This window comes from Mauremys reevesii, linkage group 6 (genome assembly GCF_016161935.1).
Source record: "Mauremys reevesii isolate NIE-2019 linkage group 6, ASM1616193v1, whole genome shotgun sequence".
Classification (NCBI taxonomy): Eukaryota; Metazoa; Chordata; order Testudines; family Geoemydidae; genus Mauremys; species Mauremys reevesii.
Window position 1 is genome coordinate 42,611,785 of NC_052628.1, and position 21,258 is coordinate 42,633,042.

General features: G+C 41.4%; 1 protein-coding gene across 1 annotated transcript in view; it reads left to right on the forward strand.

Annotated features, from left to right (window-relative positions):
* Positions 1 to 18,195: 18,195 nt before the first annotated feature.
* The window catches only part of LHFPL2 (LHFPL tetraspan subfamily member 2), a 216,255-nt gene continuing 213,192 nt past the window's right edge, over positions 18,196 to 21,258 (forward strand). Inside the window, exon 1 of the mRNA XM_039545957.1 lies at positions 18,196 to 18,214. The gene's annotated coding sequence lies outside the window, so the exon portion shown is untranslated. The remainder of the gene's footprint in view (positions 18,215 to 21,258) is intronic.

Here is a 21,258-nt window from a genome sequence, read left to right on the forward strand (position 1 = left end):
CTGAAAGTTCAGAATGTGTTCCAAATTTCATATTTTGAGAATGTCTCTAACTCCAAATGATTACCATGTGCATTAGCCACTCATTAATCACATAAACATCCATTTTTGTCTCCATTAGCAGTGATGATACTGATTAAACTGAGATCCTATTATAATAACTGTATAGCAATCATTCCTTTCACGTCCTAGAGAACTACACTAGATACCATTAAAACATATTGTAACTGAGCAAAAAGATTTTTTTTTAAATGGCAACCACCATCCATCTTTTTAATTCATGTGATTTAACATGATTTATGTCTCACCACAGCCAAACAAATACTCTATTTATAAAGGTAACATTAGTTTTATCCTCATTGTGCTTCAGATAAATGCACTGCTGATGTGCATAAGATGAAAAGAAAATGTATTCAGGATAATTGGTGGATTCAGTACCTTAGATTTTGTTCTAAATGATAGCCAGACCTGAGGTAGCTGTAGTATATGACTCTATTCTCAAAACAATAAATATGCTAGGGTGGTAGTGGAGTTTTAGTGGGTGGAGCACACGAGTTGAAATCAAGAGCTACTAAATTCTAAGCCTGGTTCTGGAACTAGTAAAGTAAGTAAATTCTATGTCTTTATAAAATAAAGAAAATGGTAATTGCTTAACGTATATGTCACAAGGATATTCTGACAAATACAAGCACGAAACCATGTCTGTGCTACAAATACCACTATGTCAGGAAACCTAGTTCAAGACAGTTATCCCCTAATCTGATTTCATCCCTGGTTCCAGTTTGTGGTGTATACTGGCCAAGGCTTTAGCCTAATTACAGAACTAAATTAAGATCCAGTCTACAGTATAAACTGGAATCCTATTGGTTTAGGGAAAACTACTTTGAACCGAGTTTCCTGACAGCTATATTTCTAGTGCAGCCAGGGTCTTAGTGCTTATAAATCACACCGAAGAAGTAAAGTGCTAAATATTATCATTCTAGGGTCAATGCAGGAAGAAGAGAAACTTGTTTTAGCAGTTGAGGGTCTGATTCTATTTTAGCTGAGTGCTACAAATATTCTGTTCTTATTTTATTGTATTTTCCAGTGTTGACTTTCTCTGTGTGTAGTTTAAAATTAATATTATCTAGAGCTGTCTCTGGATAATCTTCCCCCATTAGATAAAGATATCAGACACTTGCATTTATTCATACAGTTGCTATCTTGAAAGTATCATAACTTCCAATTCCCCTTCCCCTCTTTCAAAATCTGGAAATGAAAGAAGTTTTTCATAAGGGTCAAATGACAATAACTGCAAACCCTAGAGGGTAAAAGACATTTTCAACACTGCATTTTCTTAGGGCAAAGACATAAATAGTCCTTTGTAGACTGATTTGTAAGATTTCTATAACTCTAAATCTTGTCCATATTTAATATGGTGATATTGCTCAAAATCAGCTTCCAGAGACACATAAAGATGACTCTTGTCCCTCAGCCCTTAGAGGCTGAACAAGGAAACACAGTTTTCTCTGGCTAGCAGTAGGGATACTGCTTTGTAATCTGACATAGATGTCACTGTAAACTCCATGTTTCAATGGAGAGGTAAAACAAAAGATTGAAGGCAGTGCAGAATTTTTATATGCTGTAGCAATTGGAAATATTGATGCAATTAGGTCTTTTTTATGTTCTACTGTAATACAATACAGGGGGTGAAAATTGAAAAGCCGCATGTGCCTTGGGCCAGATTCTGTATCCTGCACAACATAGACAAGCTATGTCCATCTCCCTCGGTACACAGAGCTGCTCTGTAGCTGCTGAGCTCTCACTGTTTTGAGTGGAGGCGCAGGATTTGAGTCCTAAAAACAGCCTTACAATATTGTTCCAAGCTTTTACCAATGCTTCACAGTCACAGAATGGGCCAGTTGGTGTGAACTAGTGTAGTTCCACTGGAGCCAATGGAGTGATGCTTATTTACACCAGCTGAGGATCTGGCCGTGTGTGTTCAGGAGGGATGTAATAGTCACTTTTCTCTAGCTCTGGTCTCTAGCAAATAATCATTGACATCATGATTCTCCTGTATACCTCAAAATAATATCTGCTATCATGATGACTCATGTAAGATGATTTTGATTTTGTTTTGTGTTTTGATTAGTTTCCTGCTAGTGCAAAAAATCAGGTAAAACTGAAATACTTTGAAATAATCATCAATATTGTTTTTTTAAATGTTTTTAAAAGCCTTTCCAAGCCTACTTGTTATGACTGATCATTTGTGAGAATAAAACACAAGTCATCAAACTGTGCATCACCAAACCAAACAAGCATTACTGCACTTAAATTAATAACTGTAATCACTTCTTTTTTCCCACACTGTCTCTTAAAAAAAAACAACTTCAAAGCCTCAAATTCCTCTTGATTGATGCACTGATATTTTAACAGTGTCTTTGGTGTGTGTTGCAATCAGACAAGTGCTAATCCCCTTGAGGAATCTGGCAGGGCTGTGGGAATCCTCCCCCTGTAATTGCATGGCTCAAAAGCTCAGATGTGATATCATCAACTTCAGCTGAGTTGACATAATGTATTATTTGTGTCCAGAGGGTGTTATGGTAACTTTCATTGCTGACCTTTATGCCTAAAGATCATTCATGTAGACGTTATTCAATATCTCTGGGGTCTTGATTGTTTTAGTGTTTTTTAGAATGCCCTTAACATAAAGCAAGTTATGTGTGAGTTTAGAAAAATCATAATCAGAAAAACTAAAAGGAAAAGGCAAGAGGAAGTCCTGAATTATTTGTTTAAGGTAAAACTAAATACCTGAGAGAGAGTCATAAATAATAAGTTAGAATATGAAATACAGCCATGGATAATTGAGGCAACCTATATTTGATCAATACAAACATTCTGAGAGCAGAGTCAAGTAATACAAAGAAACTGGATCAAATTCTTCCCTCAGTTACAGCCATGTGACCTCACATATTCCATTTCCTTATTGTTATCCAGGTTGTCTTAGCTGAACTCTTTCATGTGGATTGTCATACATTAGAGCTTCCAAGTACTGTGCAATTTTATTGTAAAGGCATTTTTGTGTAAACAAGATCACAGCTGATTCATAAACTTTACCATTCACATCTGTCATGTTTTTTAATCTCTGTCTCCCTTCACTACCTGTATCTGTCCAAAATCAGGAACCCAGCATCCAACATATCTGCTGTTTTCTTTCTGAGACAAGGTGAGTGAGTAAACAGAAAAAGATAACTTTAACAGGGCCCAGTCTCCTCTGTGTGCAGAAGGGCCAAACCTGTCATATTATTATTTAGATGTTATATTTTTATACTAAGGGACCACAACAGATATCTGAACAGGGTCCTAGTGCCCATACTTCTTAGCTTTTTGTTCAGCATACTACTTGAACTTTTGGGCACAGAAAACTAATCTATAATATGTTTTTTAAATCAAAGCACTCAATGAAGAGAATTCAGGTTAATAATAGCTTGTATTTATATTAAGCTACATCCTCAGAAGTTCAGTAATATGTCAGATAATTTTTTCTTTTATATTAAATATACAGTATTATCAAGCAAGCACCTTGGAATATCACTTACTAAGCTGTACCTGAAGATCAAATCAATACAATTACAAATTAAATTAAAAATGAGAAATTAAAATATAGTTACACTGTGTCTCTTTGGCTTTAGTAATATTATCCAAAAATAATTCCAATAATTTTCTGTGATAGTTTCCAAGTCCTACAACAACATAGGTGCTCTAACACAAGTTCTTGGGAGGGGGAGGTGGGGAAAAGATCTCCTGTGTGAGCTCTCAAAACAACTTCTGAAGTTTTTTGTTCTTCCTCAAGCTAATGTAAAACAGACAAGTCTGTAATTTTCCTAGTTTTCCAAATTTCTTCACTTTCTTCTTGCAAACATGTATCTAATGTCCAGTCCTACTGCCTTTAGTATTGGATGATTCACTATGCAATGAACCTTTGCAATTTAAAAAACTTTTGGCACATTTATATACCATACATACACTACCTCCTATTTCTCATTTAATTTTTTTTTCCGTCTCCAAGTCCAGAATTCATGCCTCAGAGTTCCAGAGCATTTTAATGTTCTCCATTCTGCCCACTTGCAAGGACAACAGCACATCCTGGTAACTCTTAATGACTGATTGTGATTAGAGATTGATAGAAGCTCAGCCTTCTGGGATGAATTTGAACTGCTGTCAGTGACTAGACAGCAAATGGAAAATACAGTATGTAATTTTAAGGACATATTTTTGCTTGCTTTATAAATAATTTCCTTTTTAAAAGAGTCTTTTTCTTCCTACTCATGAGACATTTATCTGATTCTCCACACTGAAAGATAATCCCCAGCTAATAGCAATGTGTGCTGTGAATATCTTGCATTCCTTGGAAGAGACATGTTGTAATGTACCGCCACACTCATCTAGAATATCTACATGTTCCATTATTATTCTAGAGAGTCTAGAAACATGGTAAAATTAGTCGTACAAAACATGAGGCTTAGCCATGTCATATGCTACTTCAAGAAATAGTCACTGATTTAAGAGAATATTTCATCTAAATAAATCATGATTTCTTTCCAATTAATATTTGAAGAATGGCAAGGATACTCATTAGCTAAAACAAAGTGTGACACAATTTTTGAAATTACATCTGTAATTCTACCATACAGAGTATTGCATACTTTATGGTTCTACAGGTTTAATTTATGTGGTTTATAGAGCACGTCCCCAAAAGGATAATTTCTTGATGAATCTTGATTATATTGAACTAGCTTTTGTGGCAGCGCTAGAGTCTGTGTGGCTGGAGAAAGAGTTATTTCTCAGGAGGCTCAGATTTAAACATGGAGCAATCCTCTGTGTTTTGGGTTTATTTCAAGAGGTCTGATTTAACCAAAATATACAAACTTGGCAAAAGTTTAGCTGCATTTCTTCCATACAGTTTTATAATATGTAAACTATAAAACATAGAACAGGTATCCCCATGCAAAAAAACAAAGTTAAAATGGGAAGAGTGACTCAGTGGAGTCCATCTAGCATCTAAAAACAATATAACACTTTCTTTTTGAAATTTTTACACTTTTAAAAAGGAAATATGTTACACTGTCTGGAAATGAACAGTTCTGAGATCCAGCTAGTGCCCCACTGCCAAATAATCCTTCATCACTTGCTATCAGAAACATGGTAAAAAGAAACAAAACATTTCATCCTGGCACTTTTGGACAGGGCTTTGGAGCAGAGCCCGGAGCTGGAGAAGCTCCGGAGCAGTGGAGCTGCAGGTTTTTGCCTGGAGCTGGAGCAGAGCCGGAGCACAGCTCCAAAGCCCTGCTTTTGGGAACACATATCACTGCATACAGCATTTCTCCAACAACACAGATTAGATCTTACAAGAAACACATGAGACAGATGAAAATGTAAAAAGGCTTTTTTAAGGCTGCTAAGATTATGAGCACAAATATGAAGCACACTGAGAAATCCACTATGAATAAAATAATTAAAAAGCTTAAATTTGAAATCTGATAGAGAATGACTGAAATTCCCACATACATATTTGGCTAAGTTCCATATTTCTCTTCTAATGTCTTGAAATATTTATGCATATCTATAAGAATAGCTCAGAGAAAACATATACATCCAAATGATTTCATGATCTATTTGTGCAAGATAATTTGCACATAATACTAGAAATTCTGCCATCATTTCATATGCACAGTTACAAAAGTCAAACCTAATATGTTTTCCAGCTACTATCTTATTTTATCATGAATGAGTAATTTTCTAGGACTACGTCCAAAATAATCTTCAGACCTATTGGCTGTGTTACAAATTTTAAAAGGAAATAGTCCAGTACTGTTTCTAAGAATTGTATATCTCAATATTTAACATTTATTCACTGATCAGTGTTAACATCATTAGGGGTGTGAAAAACTCTAGGTTTAAAGTTCTAATGCACTGCAGAGTTTTTCAAAATAGCTTAAAACTGTGTGTGGGGTGAGGAGAATTGAGTAGAGTGATTTATAGAAAACTGAGAATTCAATAAAGTGTGTTTTTTCCTAATAATATTGATAAGGTCTCCTGATTATTTCTAACTAAAATTATCACTTATGATGGGAAAAGAGAGAAACTCTGACACCATTGGCTTGCTGTCCTTTCCTCCAATTCCACCCTAGAGCTTCTCCAGTTAGGCTTCTGCTCCTTGCACTCTACTGATTGTGCTCTTGCCAAAGTCCCTAATGACCTCTTCCAAGACAAAGCTCAGAACCAGTACTCCATGCTCGTCTTTCTTGACATGATTGGAAAACATGCTTATAGAGAAAGATGTAAGAAGCTCAATGTATGCAACTTATGAAAGAGAAGGTTAAGAAGTGACTTGATCACAGTCTGTAAATACGTAAATAAGGAACAGAAAATGTATAATCTAACAGATACAGGTATAACAAGAGTCAATGGGTACGTCTACACTACGGGACTATTCCGAATTTGCATAAACCGGTTTTGTAAAACAGATTTTATAAAATCGAGTGCGCGCGGCCACACTAAACACATTAAATCGGTGGTGTGCGTCCATGGTCCGAGGATAGCGTCGATTTCTGGAGCGTTGCACTGTGGGTAGCTATCCCGTAGCTATCCCATAGTTCCCGCAGCCTCCCCCGCCCCTTGGCATTTCCGGGTTGAGATCCCAGTGCCTGATGGGACAATAATCATTGTCGCGGGTGGTTCTGGGTAAATGTCGTCAGTCACTCCTTCCTCTGGGAAAGCAACGGCAGACAAGCATTTCACGGCTTTTTTCCCTGGATTGCCCTGGCAGATGCCATAGCATGGCAATCATGGAGCCTGTTTTGCTTTTTGTGACTGTCACCGTATGTGTACTAGATGCCGCTGACAGAGGCGATTCAGCAGCGCTACACAGCAGCATGCTTTTGCTTTTGCATGATAGCAGAGATGGTTATCAGCCATACTGTACCATCTACCATACCATAAATTGGTAATAAGATGGGCATGGCTACCAGTCCTTTTGCACTGTTCCATTTGCTGCTGTCATAAGTGCCCTGGCTGCTCTTAGCCAGGCGCAAAGTTAAAATTGGGAATGACTCCCTGAGTCAATCCCTCCTTTTTGGTATCTAAAAATAGAATCAGTCCTGCCTAGAATATGGGCAAATGTACTAGAGAACCGCTGTATCAGAGAACCAGAGAGCACAGCTGCTCTGTGTCAGATCCTGCAGAAATTATGAGCTGTATGCTATTCACAGGGGGTGCTCCTGCAACAACCCCACCTGTTGATTCCGTTCTTCCCTCAGCCTTCCTGGGCTACCGTAGCATTGTCCCCCCACTTGTGTGATGAAGTAATAAAGAATGCAGGAATAGACACAGTGACTTGTTAGTGAGATATGAGTGGAAGGCAGCCTCCAGCTGCTATGATAGTCCAGACAGGACAGTAAGGAGTGTGTAGGAGAGGAGCCCAGCATCTCTCTGCTAGTTCAGGGGCACTTGAATCTTTTCTTTACACATGAAGGGTGGGGGCTGACAGAGCTCAGCCCCCTGTTGCTATGACGACGATGGTTATCAGCCATACTGTACCATCTACCAGGAAAAATTAGGACCAGGCGACCTTGATCGACCGGTCCCAAGCAAGTTGGTATGGTTACCAGTCCTTTTGCACTGCCCCATGTGCCAATAGGCTGATGATGAGGACTGGTACCAGTCGTATTGTACCATCAGCCAGCCATAGCGTGGGGGGAGCAAGGATGTTGGTGTTGAGTGCTGCACCATCGCGTCTATCTGCAGCATTCAGTAAAGATAGGGTGACATGTAAAAGAGTCAGAGGATTGTTTTCCCTTTCGCTTCTGGGGGTGTGTGGGGGGGGTGAGTAGATTGCCAAGCTATGCCCTAACCCACCGCGGACACTGTGTTTGACCCTAGAAGCATTTGGAGCTCAGCCAAGAATGCAAATACTTTTCGGAGGCTGCAGGAACTGTGGGATAGCTTCAGTCCTCCAGTCCATGAGCGTCCATTTGATTCTTTGGCTTTCCGTTACGCTTGTCACGCTGCAGTGCGCTGAGTCCCTGCTATGGCGTCTGTCTGGAGATTTTTAAAAAAGGATTCTGAATTTCATCTTCTGTAACGGAGCGCTGATAGAACGGATTTGCCTGCCCTTACAGCGATCACATCCGCATGGTCCGTGCTGGAGCTCTTTTTTTATTTTGATGTCGGACTGCATCGCCACCCGTGCTGATCGGAGCTCCACGCTGGGCAAACAGGAAATATTCAAAAGTTCGCGGGGCTTTTCCTGTCTACCTGACCACTGCATCCGAGTTCAGATTGCGGTCCAGAGCGGTCACTGGTGCACTGTGGGATAGCTCCCGGAGGCCAATGCCGTTGATCAGCGTCCACACTAACCCTAATCCGATATGTTAATACCGATACTAGCGTTACTCCTCTCGTTAGGGAGGAGTACAGAAACCGGTTTAAAGAGCCATTAAAATCGATATAAGGTGCCTCCTAGTGTGGACGGTTGTGGCGGTAAATCGGTTTTACGCTCCTAAAACCGGTTTAAACGCCTAGTGTAGACCAGGCTAATGACTGGAAGTTGAAGCTGAAAAATTCAGACTAGAAATAAGGTGCACATTTTTAACTGGGAGTAATTAGTAATTGGACAATTAGTAAAAGGGTTGTAGTAGAGTCTCCATCACTGAAAAATTTAAAATCAAGATTGGATATTTTTCTAAAAGACATGCTATAATTCAACCTCAGCTCCTGGACTTGAAGCATGAATTAATACAAGGAAGTCGTATGGGCCTCTGTTGTACAGGAGTTCAGGCCATATGATCAATGTGATCCTTTCTGGTCTGCAAATCTATTAATCTATGCAAGCTGCCTTGAACACACTGGACCATGTTTTTTATTTTTCTTCTTGAAATCTTGTCCTCGCTTGGCTTCCATGATTCTGTCCTCTCCTGGTTTTCCTCCTACCTCTGTAACTGCTCCTTCCGTGTGTCCTTCAGAGGATCCTCCTCATCCCCTCGCCACCTTTCTAAGGGTATGTCTACACTACAAGCCTATTTCGAATCAACTTAAGTCGAATTTGTGGAATCGACCTTATGAAGTCGAATTTGTGTATCCACACTAAAAACACTAATTCGACTGTGTGAGTCCACAGTAACGGGGCCAGCGTCGAATTTGGAAGCGGTGCACTGTGGGAAGTTATCCCACAGTTCCCGCACTCCCCGCTGCCCATTGGAATTCTGGGATTTCCCCCCAATGCCTGCTGGGGGAAAAAATGTGTCGAGGGTGGTTTTGGGTAACTGTCATCATTGAACCGTCAATCACGCCCTCCCTCCCTCCCCGAAAGCGCCTGCGGGCAATCTGTTCGTGCACTTTTCTGCTCAGTGACAGCACGGGCACCACAGCACTGCGAGCACGGAGCCCGCGGCAGTTATGGCTGTTGTCAACTCCTCGCACTTTATCGTCCACCTCTTCCACAGTCAGCTGCTGAGAAATCGGGCTACTTTTCAATGGTGCTGCGAGCACTGGTGGACCATGGGGGACGTTTTACAACATCAACGTCGGGTGGCCAGGCAAAGTTCATGACGCGCGTGTTTTCAGGAACTCTGCTCTGTTTAGACGCCTGCAGGAAGGTAGTTTCTTCCCGGACCACAAAATAAATCTTGGGGATGTGCAGATGCCTATAGTGATCGTCGGGGACCCAGCCTACCCGCTAATGCCCTGCCTCGTGAAGCCCTATGCAGGCACCTTGCACAGCGACAAGGAACTCTTCAAGTACCAGCGAGCAGCGAGCAGCGTGACCTGTGACTGTTCAGTTTCTTTACAGAGAAGCTGAACCTGCCCGTTTCTTTACCAAGTTACTGTTGACCAGCATCTGCAGTTACATACCCCGTCCACCCCGCTTCCCCCACTTCCAACACACGTTTAAAAATAAAATACATGTTCCACTGTAACTTTACAAAGGTTTCTTTATTGATGACTTTGCATTAAAGGGTTGAAACTGGGACGCAGACTGTGCTGGGTAGGGTGTGCGGTGATGTAAAGACCACCTCTAAACTCGAGGAATGACAGGCTCCTGCTCCCAGAGCGGTCTGCAGTGCCGGACTGGTTGTTTCAACTGAGCCTGCCATCCCTCCTTTTTGGGACTCTGTGTGCGGGGGCTATGTGGCCTTGTGGCGGGGGAGGACAGATACAGATTCCTCTGCTGCGTGGCTCTGTGGTCCAGGACAGGGACCGTTGCATGAGATCTGTAACCCCTCTCCCCCGCTACAAAGTCACGTACCCCCCCACCCACACAGAACCTGCAAACCACCTCCTATACTGACCAGGGTGCCTACTGACTGCACTGTGTGTGTGACCTGCTGCTGATCCTGCCCCCGTCTCTGTACCCTGCTAAAGGTGACTGTCCTATGCAATACCCTACCCCCTTCCCCACCCACCCCTTCAAACGCAGCGTTGTGTAAAAAAGCATGACGGAAACAGTAATTAACAGCAAAGTATTTTTAATAATTAACCAGACAGTCAGGGGATGAAACTGGGATTGGGGCTAGGGTGAGTCAGGAAGGGAAGGAATTCTCAAAAATTACGGTACGAGAGCTTTTGGGTACTTGAGCACTCTGCTGGGGTGCAGTGACAGTTTTCACGGCCCCTGGCAAAACTCTTTCTGGTTACTTTGGGTGACGGGAGGTATGGGACTTTGTGGCGGGGGAGGGCGGTTGCAGATACACTGCGGGGGGGGCTCTGTCCTCCTGGCTGCGGTCCTGCAGAACATCCACAAGGCGCCGGAGCGTGTCCGTTTGCTCCCTCATTAGTCCAAGCAGCGTTTGAGTCGCCTGCTTGTCTTCCTCACGCCACCTCTCCTCCCGTTTGCTGTGTGAGCGCTGCTGCTGAGAGAGGGTCTCCCTCCATTGGCTCTGCTGGTCCGCCTCGTCTCAGGAGCAGCCCATAACTTCAGCGATCATCTCGTCCCGTGTCTTTCTCTTTCACCACCTAATCTTTGCCAGCCTCTGTGAGGGGGATGCTGTGGCAGGTCTGGAGACAGTCGAAGCTGTGTGATGGGAAAGAGGGAGTGAATTCCTTGCAAAGGTACATTTCTGCGAACAATGAACACAGTCTAGTCTGTGTCTGTGAACAACACCATGCACAGCACCTATCTCGTCCGCACTCCTGCAGCAGGCACTCCGGAAAGCATAAACTCTGCCCCTGTTCTACCCCATCGCAGTGTCCCCCGACCCTTGCACTTCTGGGTTGAGATCCCAGTGCGTGATGGTGCAAATTTCATTGTCGCGGGTGGTTCTGGGTAAATGTAGTCAGTCATTCCTTCCTCCGGGAAAGCAATGCCAGACAATCATTTCGAGCCCGTTTTCCCTGGATTGCCCTGGCATACGCCATAGCATGGCAACCATGGAGCCTGTTTTGCCTTTTGTCACTGTCACCATATGTGTACTAGATGCCGCGGACAGAGGCGATTCAGCAGCGCTACACAGCAGCATTCATTTGCTTTTGCATGACAGCAGAGATGGTTATCAGCCATATTGCACCATCAACCACACCAATGTAAATTGGCAAGGTGATGACTGGTAGCTGTCCTATTGCACTACACCTTCTGCTGCTGTCATAAGTGCCCCTGGCTGAGATCGGCGGGGGTGCAAAAGACAAAACTGGGAATGACTCCCCGAGTCAATCCCTCCTTTATGGTATCTAAAAATAGAAACAGTCCCGCCTAGAATATGGGGCAACTGTACTAGGGTTTTAGTGTATCAGAGAACTACAGAGCACAGCCGCTCTGTGTCAGAGCCCACAGGAATGACGAGCTGCGTGCCATTCACAGGGGGTGCCCCTGCAACAACCCTACCTGTTGCTTCCCTCCTCCTCCAGCCTTCCTGGGCTACCATTGTAGTGTCCCCCCATTTGTATACGGAAGTAATAAGGAATGCAGGAATAAGAAACAGGGACTTGTTAGGGAAATGAAATGAGGGTAAGGCAGCCTCCAGCTGCTATGATAGTCCAGGCATTACAGAATCTTTTCTTTACACATGAAGGGCGGGGGCTGATGGAGCTCAGCCCCGTTGCTATGATGAAGACGGTTAGCAGGCCGTCTACTTATGGGCTGATGATGAGGACAGGTAGCAGTCCTATTGCACTACATCATCTACCACAAGGCTGATGATGAGGACGGGTACCAGTCGTTTTGCACCATCAGTCACCCATGAGGCGGGGGAGGGGGGGCGAGGATGCTACCGTAGCGTGCCGCAGCATCGCATCTACCAGCAGCATTCAGTACACATAGGGTGACATTTACAAGAGTCAAGAGACGATTTCTTTCCCTTTTCCTTCTGGGGGTGGGGGGTGGCTGTACATTGACGAGCTATGCCCTGAACCACCGCGGACCCTGTGTTTGACCCTAGAAGCATTTGGAGCTCAGCCAAGAATGCAAATGATTTTAGGACACAGCGGGAACTGTGGGATAGCTTGCGTCCTCAGCCCCCCCCACTCCCTCCTTCCCTCCATGAGCGTCCATTTGATTCTTTGGCTTCCCGTTACGCTTGTCACGCAGCAGCGTGCTGACTCTCTGCTACGCCGTCTGTCCGGAGATTTTTTTAAAATACTTTGGACCGGGCGTAACATTACGGTAATTTTCCTAATTAGATGCAGGAGTCGCCAAGCGAGATCGCCCTGAGGAGGGTCACTGAAGGAGATAGAGAGCGCATGCTGCGTGAAAGCCAGCACAAACCAGGGGCCTATGCAGCCGTGCTCGGGGAGGCAATGCTCCCTGAGTACCTCATGAAAGCCTGGCACGGAAAGGTGTGCTACCACGGAGCACCCAATAAGGCAGCTCTCCCCAGGAACCTCCTGCGGAGGCTTTTCGATTACCTCCAGGAGAGCTTCGTGGAGATCTCCCAGGAGGATTTCTGATTTATCCCCATATATATAGAGACCTCCTTTTCACATACTTCAGATTCCTCTTATATTAAGAATAAAAGTTTACATGTTTAAAGCACTTACCGAGTGATCCTTCCCCTGATTCAGGGTCCGGGTTAATGGCCGGGGAGGGTTGGTAGGGGCTCTCCGTGAGGGTGATGAAGAGATCCTGGCTGTCAGGGAAACCAGCGTTGTAAGCGCTGTCGCCTGCCTCGTCCTCCACAAACCCTTCCTCATCTTCCCCGTCCGCGAACATCGCGGAGGAACTGGCCGTCAACACTGTCCCATCGTCAGAGTCCATGGTCACTGGTGGGGCAGCGGTGGCAGGCTCCATAGCGTCCGTTTGCCGCTTTGATTTTTTGGTAGCCTTGTCTGGGGTCCTTGATTTTCACGCGGCGCTGCGTTGCATCCCGCCTGTATCCTCTGTCTCTCATGGCTTTGGAGACCTTCTCGTAGGTCTTTGCATTCCGTTTTTTGGAGCGCAGCTCCAAAAGCACAGACTCCTCGCCCCACACACCGATCAGATCCAAGACTTCCCGGTCAGTCTATGCTGGGTCCCTCTTTCTATTCAGAGATTACATGAACTCCTCTGCTGGAGAGCTCTGCATTGCTGCCGGTGCTGCTGAGCTCACCCCGATGTCCAACCACGAAATGAGATTCAAACTGTCCAGACAGGAAAAGGAATTCAAATTTTCCCGGGGCTTTTCCTGTGTGGCTGTCCAGAGCGTCAACAGAGTGGTGCACTGTGGGATAGCTCCCGGAGCTACTAAGTTCGATTTGCATCCACACCTAGCCTAATTCGACATAGCCATGTCGAATTTAGCGCTTCTCCCCTCATCGGGGAGGAGTACAGAATTCGAACTAAAGAGCCCTCTATGTCGAATTAAATGGCTTCCTGGTGTGGACGGGTGCACGGTTAATTCGAATTAACGCTGCTAAATTCGAATTAAAGTCCTAGTGTAGACCAGGCCTAAGGGGGTTCCACAGGGCTCAGTTCTTAGTCCCCTTCTCTTCTCCCTCTACACCTTATGTATGGGTAATCTCACCTGCAACAAATTCAACTACTATCTCAGTGCTGATGACTCACAGATCCACCTCTGTGCTCCAGACGGGTCTCCTCTCCAAATTAAAATCTTGGGCTGTCTCTCTGACATCTCCTTATGAATAGAGTAGATGGGAGAGCTTCACAGTTTCTTTTTTCTGTAACACCATGTACTGGTTGACACTAGAGGAGTGAGCTGTTCCAAGAGTAAACATCAGAGATAAGTAGTTATAGGAATCAGACATTCTAAGGCTGTAAACGGAAATAAACACTATTTTAGAAGGATTAATCTTCTCTAAGGGCTCTTTTCACTGTATGCTACAGGGCTTGGTCATTATGTAAAAAAGAACCTCTCCCCTCTCAGCTTCCATATCTCCATCCTTTGCTTTCTGTATTCCCAGAGTTTAGTCCTCCTGTCTCTTCGTCCTCTTATATCTCATCTCCATCCTTCTCACTTTTGTCTCCTATTCCTCGCTTTCCTCTGTGTTCTCAGGATCAGTTCTGATTTTAGTATTGTTCTTCCCAATGCTGTTCATCATGGTTCGTTGACAGAATCCTTTTCTTTTATATGATCCCATATTAATGCTCTTCTGTACATCCGAGGTACTTTCTCCCACAGAGTGGTAAGTTTTGGGGTACTTCCACATCACTGTAGAAAACCAATAGTGAAAAAAAATGTAATCAAAGGACTTTTATAAATGGACAATAGTGTGAATAAATCTGAAACCTACAAAGTTTGGATGGGTTTGCTGTTTAGTCTAATTCATTCCCATGATACTCCCCTTGACCATTCTTAAGCTTTTGCATCTTCTCCAAAATGTCTCTAATAGTTTCCAATGACTCTTCACATACTAAATCAGTCCTTCATTTTGAGCCAAATATTTTTTCCTCTGCTTGCCAAACTATACGTTGTTTGATAATTATTTGGATACAACAGCCTCTTTGGTTACACTTTCCGCTATCCTGTTTTGTCTGCCCAGTCTACATTCTATTCTTGTAACCTTTTGTATTGTGTTCATGGGACACATCCAAGATTTTATTTGTTGAGATGAGCCAAAGGGAATTTTCAGGAGGAAAAAATCCCTTAATTCTAACAATCAGTAGCAGATTCAAATATATGAATCGTAAAAATAATGTTATGTGTTACTATTTAGGATTATAGTACCCCTAAGTTAAGGAACGAGTAGTGGAAACTGCTAATACAAGTGAATGCAGACAAAATTAATAATGAAGAGAATTCAGAGCCTCTGTTGTTGTTTTTTAAAAAGCATTGTGTAAGCCTTTCTCTTCAATATACTTCTTTATTTGATCATTGAGCTTCCTGTTTCTATTGTGCACTACAAAGGATTAGTTTTTGTGAGTAATATTGATGAACGGTTTGTGATATCATAATTTCAAACTGGGAAAACAAGACCCTGTAATTGGATCCACATGGAGCCCACAGAAGTCAAAAAGACTGTGTGGGTGCAAGAGTCTACTAGCCCAGATCCAACTGTAGGATCAGGGACTAACTTACCGTTCATACGTGGAGACTTGTGTACAGAGGAACCAATGCCATTCTTGCATAATAGCTACATCAATAAACACTTATGATTATAAATAATATCCTCTGGACCATTAATGTTGATTTTCAACATTAATTGGTGCACTGGGGAAATTCCAAAAGACTGGAAGAAAGTTAATGTTGTGCTGATTTTTTTAAAAGGGTAAATGTGATGAACTGGGTAATTATACTTCTGTGAGCCTGACATGGATCCTTGGCAACATAATGGAGCAGCTGATATGGGACTTGATTGATATAGAATTAAAGGAGGGTAATGTAATTAATGCAAATCAACCTGAGTTTATGGAAGACAGATCTTGTCAAACTAACTTGATATCTTTTTTCAAATGAGATTACAAGTTTGGTTATTAAAGATAACTTTGATGTGATGTATTTAGACGTCTGTAAAGTGTTTGATTTGGTACTGCACGACATTCTGATTAAAAGACTAGAATGATATAACATTAACATGCCACCCGTGAACTGGATTAAAAACTGGCTAACTCCATCATTCTCCATCATTGACAATTTTAAAATCAAGACTGGATTTTTTTTTCTGTAAACATCCAATTAAGAATTATTTTGGAGGCAGTTCTATGGTCCTTTACATAGGAGGTCAGACTAGATGATCACAATGGTCCCTTTGGTCTTGAAATCTATGAATTCTCTCCAAAATATAACACCAGAAAAGGCACTAATCAATTTTTTATTTTACTTTTGAACAGTTCATGGTATTTTAATTTTATTATTTCTTTGTCTCTGAGTAAGTTTGAAATGTTGTTATAGTTTAAGTGCACTGCTCCAAAAAAGTAAAACAAAATAAAACTTGCAATGCAAGTACTGAGTATGGACTCTTGAAGTTCCCTTCAGCCATTTTACATACTGCTCTTCCAAGCCCAAGAACTACTATTTTAGCTCAACATAGTCAAAAAGTTAAAGACCACTGATCCTGACATTGCAGCAGTCTGTGGGAATTACCATTTCTGAGTCTGGATATAATTCTCTCACAAGTGTTGCAGTAAACCAAGTCCTATTCAAGGAGCTCAGATGTCCATTCTTGTGTTTTCCTCATCAAATATGTTTGACTTTTAGCACTATCCAGCTTTCTGTTGGCTCAGTTGATAAGTTTAAGTTATTTTTCCAAAGGCAATCACCAGACAAAAGCTGTTCCAGTGCATCAAAAAGACACATTTAACCATGTAATTTAAATATGATTAATATTTGCATTCTGTTTTGAAAATATCAAGCACTGTATAAATGCTGAATGTTGTTATATATATATTATACTAACCTTGGACCCAATCCTGCAACCTTTGCTTACAAGAGTAGCTTTTCTATTCACAGATAGCTCCATTTAAATCAATGAACCTGTCACCAAGCATAATCAAAGAGATGTTATTTTACATCTCTCTCTTCCAGCTGACTTTTCTGTGCTCCTACATAGAGACTCCATCTGAATCCAGCCCAGTGAGATTATGAATAGGGACTGATTGCCTGATTAGAGGATTTGGCTCCTTATTTGTACAATACTAGGGCCTGATCCAAAGCCCATTTAACTGACTGGAATGACTCCCATTGTCTGAAATGGGCTTTGGATCAGGCTCCGAGTGGGGATGTTTTCCCCTTAATAAATTCTGATATCCTAGCAATTAAATAGAAAAGCCAGGGGGGTGGAGCGATGACATGTAAGTAAAGTAGAAAATGTTAAAATAATGTTATTCTAACATAAATCTGTTATTTCTAAACTTTCTAAGTCACCAGCTTCCCTTACCTTGCATATTCCTACAATGACATTTTTAATGTCAGAATTAGCTCTTTCCCTGCTGATCCTTTTCCTAGAAATAGCCTGGTAGTGTGTTCTACCTCATCTGGTGGGATACGTTTGAAATGATATTTTAGGAAAATAACACAATCTTGAGAAGTGCGGAGTGCCCTCAACTTCCATTGAAGTCAATGGGAATGGAAAGTGCTGAGTGCCTCATAGACAGCATTCAGCACCTCATAGGATCAGTCTTTGAGGGAGCTAATTTTAATTATATAAATAATTGCACATTATATCAAATATCTAATCATGGGAATCCGGAGAGGATTCCAAGATCCTCTGGAGGAGAGGGTTGAGAATGTTAACTTCCATGAGATCAGCATCCTACCCTTGATGGATAAATACTAACTGTCCCATCTTATAGGCCTACCATAAACATAACTGCCAGAGCTAGATTTTGGCCTCTAAAATAAAAAAGACAATTTTTTTTTTGAAAATCTCATTGTTCTAGTCTCAGTTCCATTTACTGTGAACCACTGTTCATACAATTAACATATTCTTGATACACTGTCATTTATTTACGCTCATTATTGATTACCTTTATTAAATCACTTGATCACTTAATATTATTTGGGTGTCACTTAATATTATTTGGGAGTTTTTAGATCATCAATAACAAGTGGGGGGTAATATATCTCCTAGAAAATCCCATATAAAATATTTGTAGTGCTATCCTGTTATCTTCCAGCTTCATGTTAACTGTATTACTTGCCTTTAGAGATATTACACCAAGGCTCTGACACATTCTTATCCTCTAGAAATGGCATAATCTGTCTAGATGCCCCATGAAAAATTATTACCAAAACCAGTAATATCCTATACTTACAGAGACTGGCTCACCGCAGATATAGAGTCTGGAATGCAAGAGAATTTAAAGCCTTTCAAGGTTAGCAATTTTTCAGTTACATTCCTTTTGTATTATCAATAAATAATATTGTGGTACTCCTTCCATTTATCTGAAGTCTCCAGGGTTAAAATGCACTTTACACAAATGTTTATTTTTGGACAGGCCTGCTGAATTGTCTTCCATTGTATGCTAAAGTTGTTACTTTCTGTGAGGTCAAAGAGAGTTCAGCTTTAGAAATAAACTTATTTTGCAGTAGTAGAATGATCTGTTTGTCCTTAATGGGAACAAGCAAAATCTCTTCAGTAGAAAAAATGTTTTTAGAATATTTTTATTTATAACTTTTTCAGGATGAAAGAAAAACTTATATAATGCATAGATGAAAGTCTGGGTAATAAATACAGACATTAAACTGTATACTTGGTTTTAGGAAGTGTGCACACCTGTATATATGTTTCTTGTTTCTATGTTCTGCTTCCTCCTTTCTTCCCCTTCTCCTCAGACACTTAAGAAAATATTGTTGGGGTTTTTAAGCTTCTAGATACAAATAAGGCCTAGAATCTACAATTGGATCCACACAGGGATCGCTGTATCCATATGCAGCCCCATGGAAGTCAGTGGAGCCCTGTTGGAAGCACAAGGGTATGTTTGCACCCATCCACTTGCAAGATCAGAGAGTAAAAGTGTAATCCAGGATTTAGTTTTTATGGGGTTTTTTAGTGAATGTAGTGGTCATGAAAGGTGCAGACTGATAGCTCTGAAAACAGAACCCTCCAATTATTCACAGGACCAGGACAGATCAGGCTAAAGCAAAGCAAACTTCTCCACATTAGCCTGGCACCTCAACCTTATCCTAAAGGGTACGTCTCTGGGATGAGAGGGTCTATTTACTGATTTAGGTGCTGGTCTGGTTCTTGCAGCTGCCAACAAGTCTGTCAACTGATGCCAGTTTTGAGGTGAGTTGTGTGATATATACACCTTTCCACTTACAGCTGGATTGAGACCATAATACATTTTATATATGTCCAGAACACCTATCAAGCCACTCTTGATTTGGGCTTAATTTGAACTGGTAGCCTTGTATGTGGCCTTAGGGTTATATTCCTGTACAGGTCTCCTTTTCCGAGAAGAGGAAGGTTGCACAATGATGTAAGATAAGTTTTAAGGAAACATTTTATTTGCCTTAGAAAGAGCTATTGCATGCTCATAGTTGAAATATACATTCAGATAGCTTCTTCACTAGTAAAAAAAACCAAACAATGTTTTACTGCATTCCTAGAGTAGCAGGAAAATAGGGCATAATGAACAAAGTGAACTGATACCTCTTGGGCCCAGATCCTTAGAGGTATTTAGGAACCCAATGCCCAGAAGTTAGGTGCCTAAACACCTTCGAAAATCTAGGACTTAAACTGTGATGGCCTGATCTAAGAGCCTAGATATATACATAGATAGGACTTGATTCTTGGTTATTCTGCACCGTGTGTTGTCATTTACACTAGTGCAAAGTAGGTGTAAAACACTGTCAAATCAGAATGGTATTGCACTGGTGTAAATGACTACACATGGTGCAAGACAATGAAGAATTTGGCCCCAACACTTAAATCACAGAAAAATATAAGACTAAAAGGTTAGGATACTGTAAAATTGTATTTTGTATCTAAATTACTTTATCTGGTGAGTGTAAATAAAGGACTCAACTTCTGTTTCCTAACTTCAGGAGTATTCAAAATTATCCTCAGGTTCATAAGGAAACATTACAAAAATCAGAGCGTTTGAGGTATATTGCAATATGTCCCACTGCAGGAGCATATTGGTCAGTTTTCCCAATAGAAATAGGGAAACAGTTCACAAGAAAACGTTTACTATAAAATATAATCTGGTTTACATAAATTTACATTACATATGTTGCTGCCATTATTATGGGTGCAGTAGTTAATAACAGCATATAATTATTTTAAAGTGGTATAAATGGCTAGAATATAAATTAAGGCTGTTCCAGCATGAGTATTAGCCTGAACTAGGGTGACTAGATAGCAAGTGTGAAAAATCAGGAGGGTATAGTTGCCTATATAAGACAAAGTCCTTAGTATCAGGATGGTCCTGATAATATTAGGACATCTGGTCATCCTAGACTGAACCCCACACAACTGTTTCCTGAAAATATTTTCAAGAGTTTTGAATATTGCCATTAATGGTCAGACTGTATGTGCTTGAGGTTGGATAAAAACAGATCTTAGAAATTACAAAAGATTTTCAGTTATTGGAAAAAAAAGTGCTGTCATCTTGACACAGTTTCTTTAAAATTGGGCTCCTCTTTACAACTGGAAATGTTCTATTAGGATTTTAAAGGGTGAGAGAACACTGTGGGGGGAATTAGTGAGAGAAAAGCTCACACTGACTTTGAATGCCAGCACAAAGTGTAAGCGGTAGCCTCTTTAACAATTCAGCCATCACATAGTAACCTACCTTAGAACATACTGGGTCAAACCAAAGGTCCATCAAGACCAGTATCCTGTCCTCTGACACTGGCTAATAGCAAGTGCTGCAAAGGGAACGAACAGACAGGTTATCATCAAGTGATTTCATCTGCCATTTTGTTGCCCAGTCACCCAGTTTTGTGAGATCCTTTTGTAGTTCTTCACAGTCTGCCTGGGACTTAACTATCTTGAGTAGTTTTGTATCATCTGCAAATTTTGCCATCTCACTATTTACCCCTTCTTCCAGATTGTTTATGAATATGTTAAATAGGACTGGGCCCAGTACCAATCCCTGGGGGACACCACTATTTACCTCTCTCCATTCTGAAAACTGACCATTTGTTCCTACCCTTTGTTTCTTATCTTTTAACCAGTTACCAATCCATGAGAGAACCTTCCCTCTTATCCCATGACTGCTTATTTTGCTTAAGAGCCTTTGGTGAGGGACATTGTCAAAAGCTTTCTGAAAATCTAAATACACCATATCCACTGGGTCTCCTTGTCCACATGCTTGTTGACCCCCTCAAAGAATTCTAGTAGATTGGTGAGGCATGATTTCCCTTTACAAAAACCATGTTGACTATTTCCCAATAAATTATGTTCATCTAT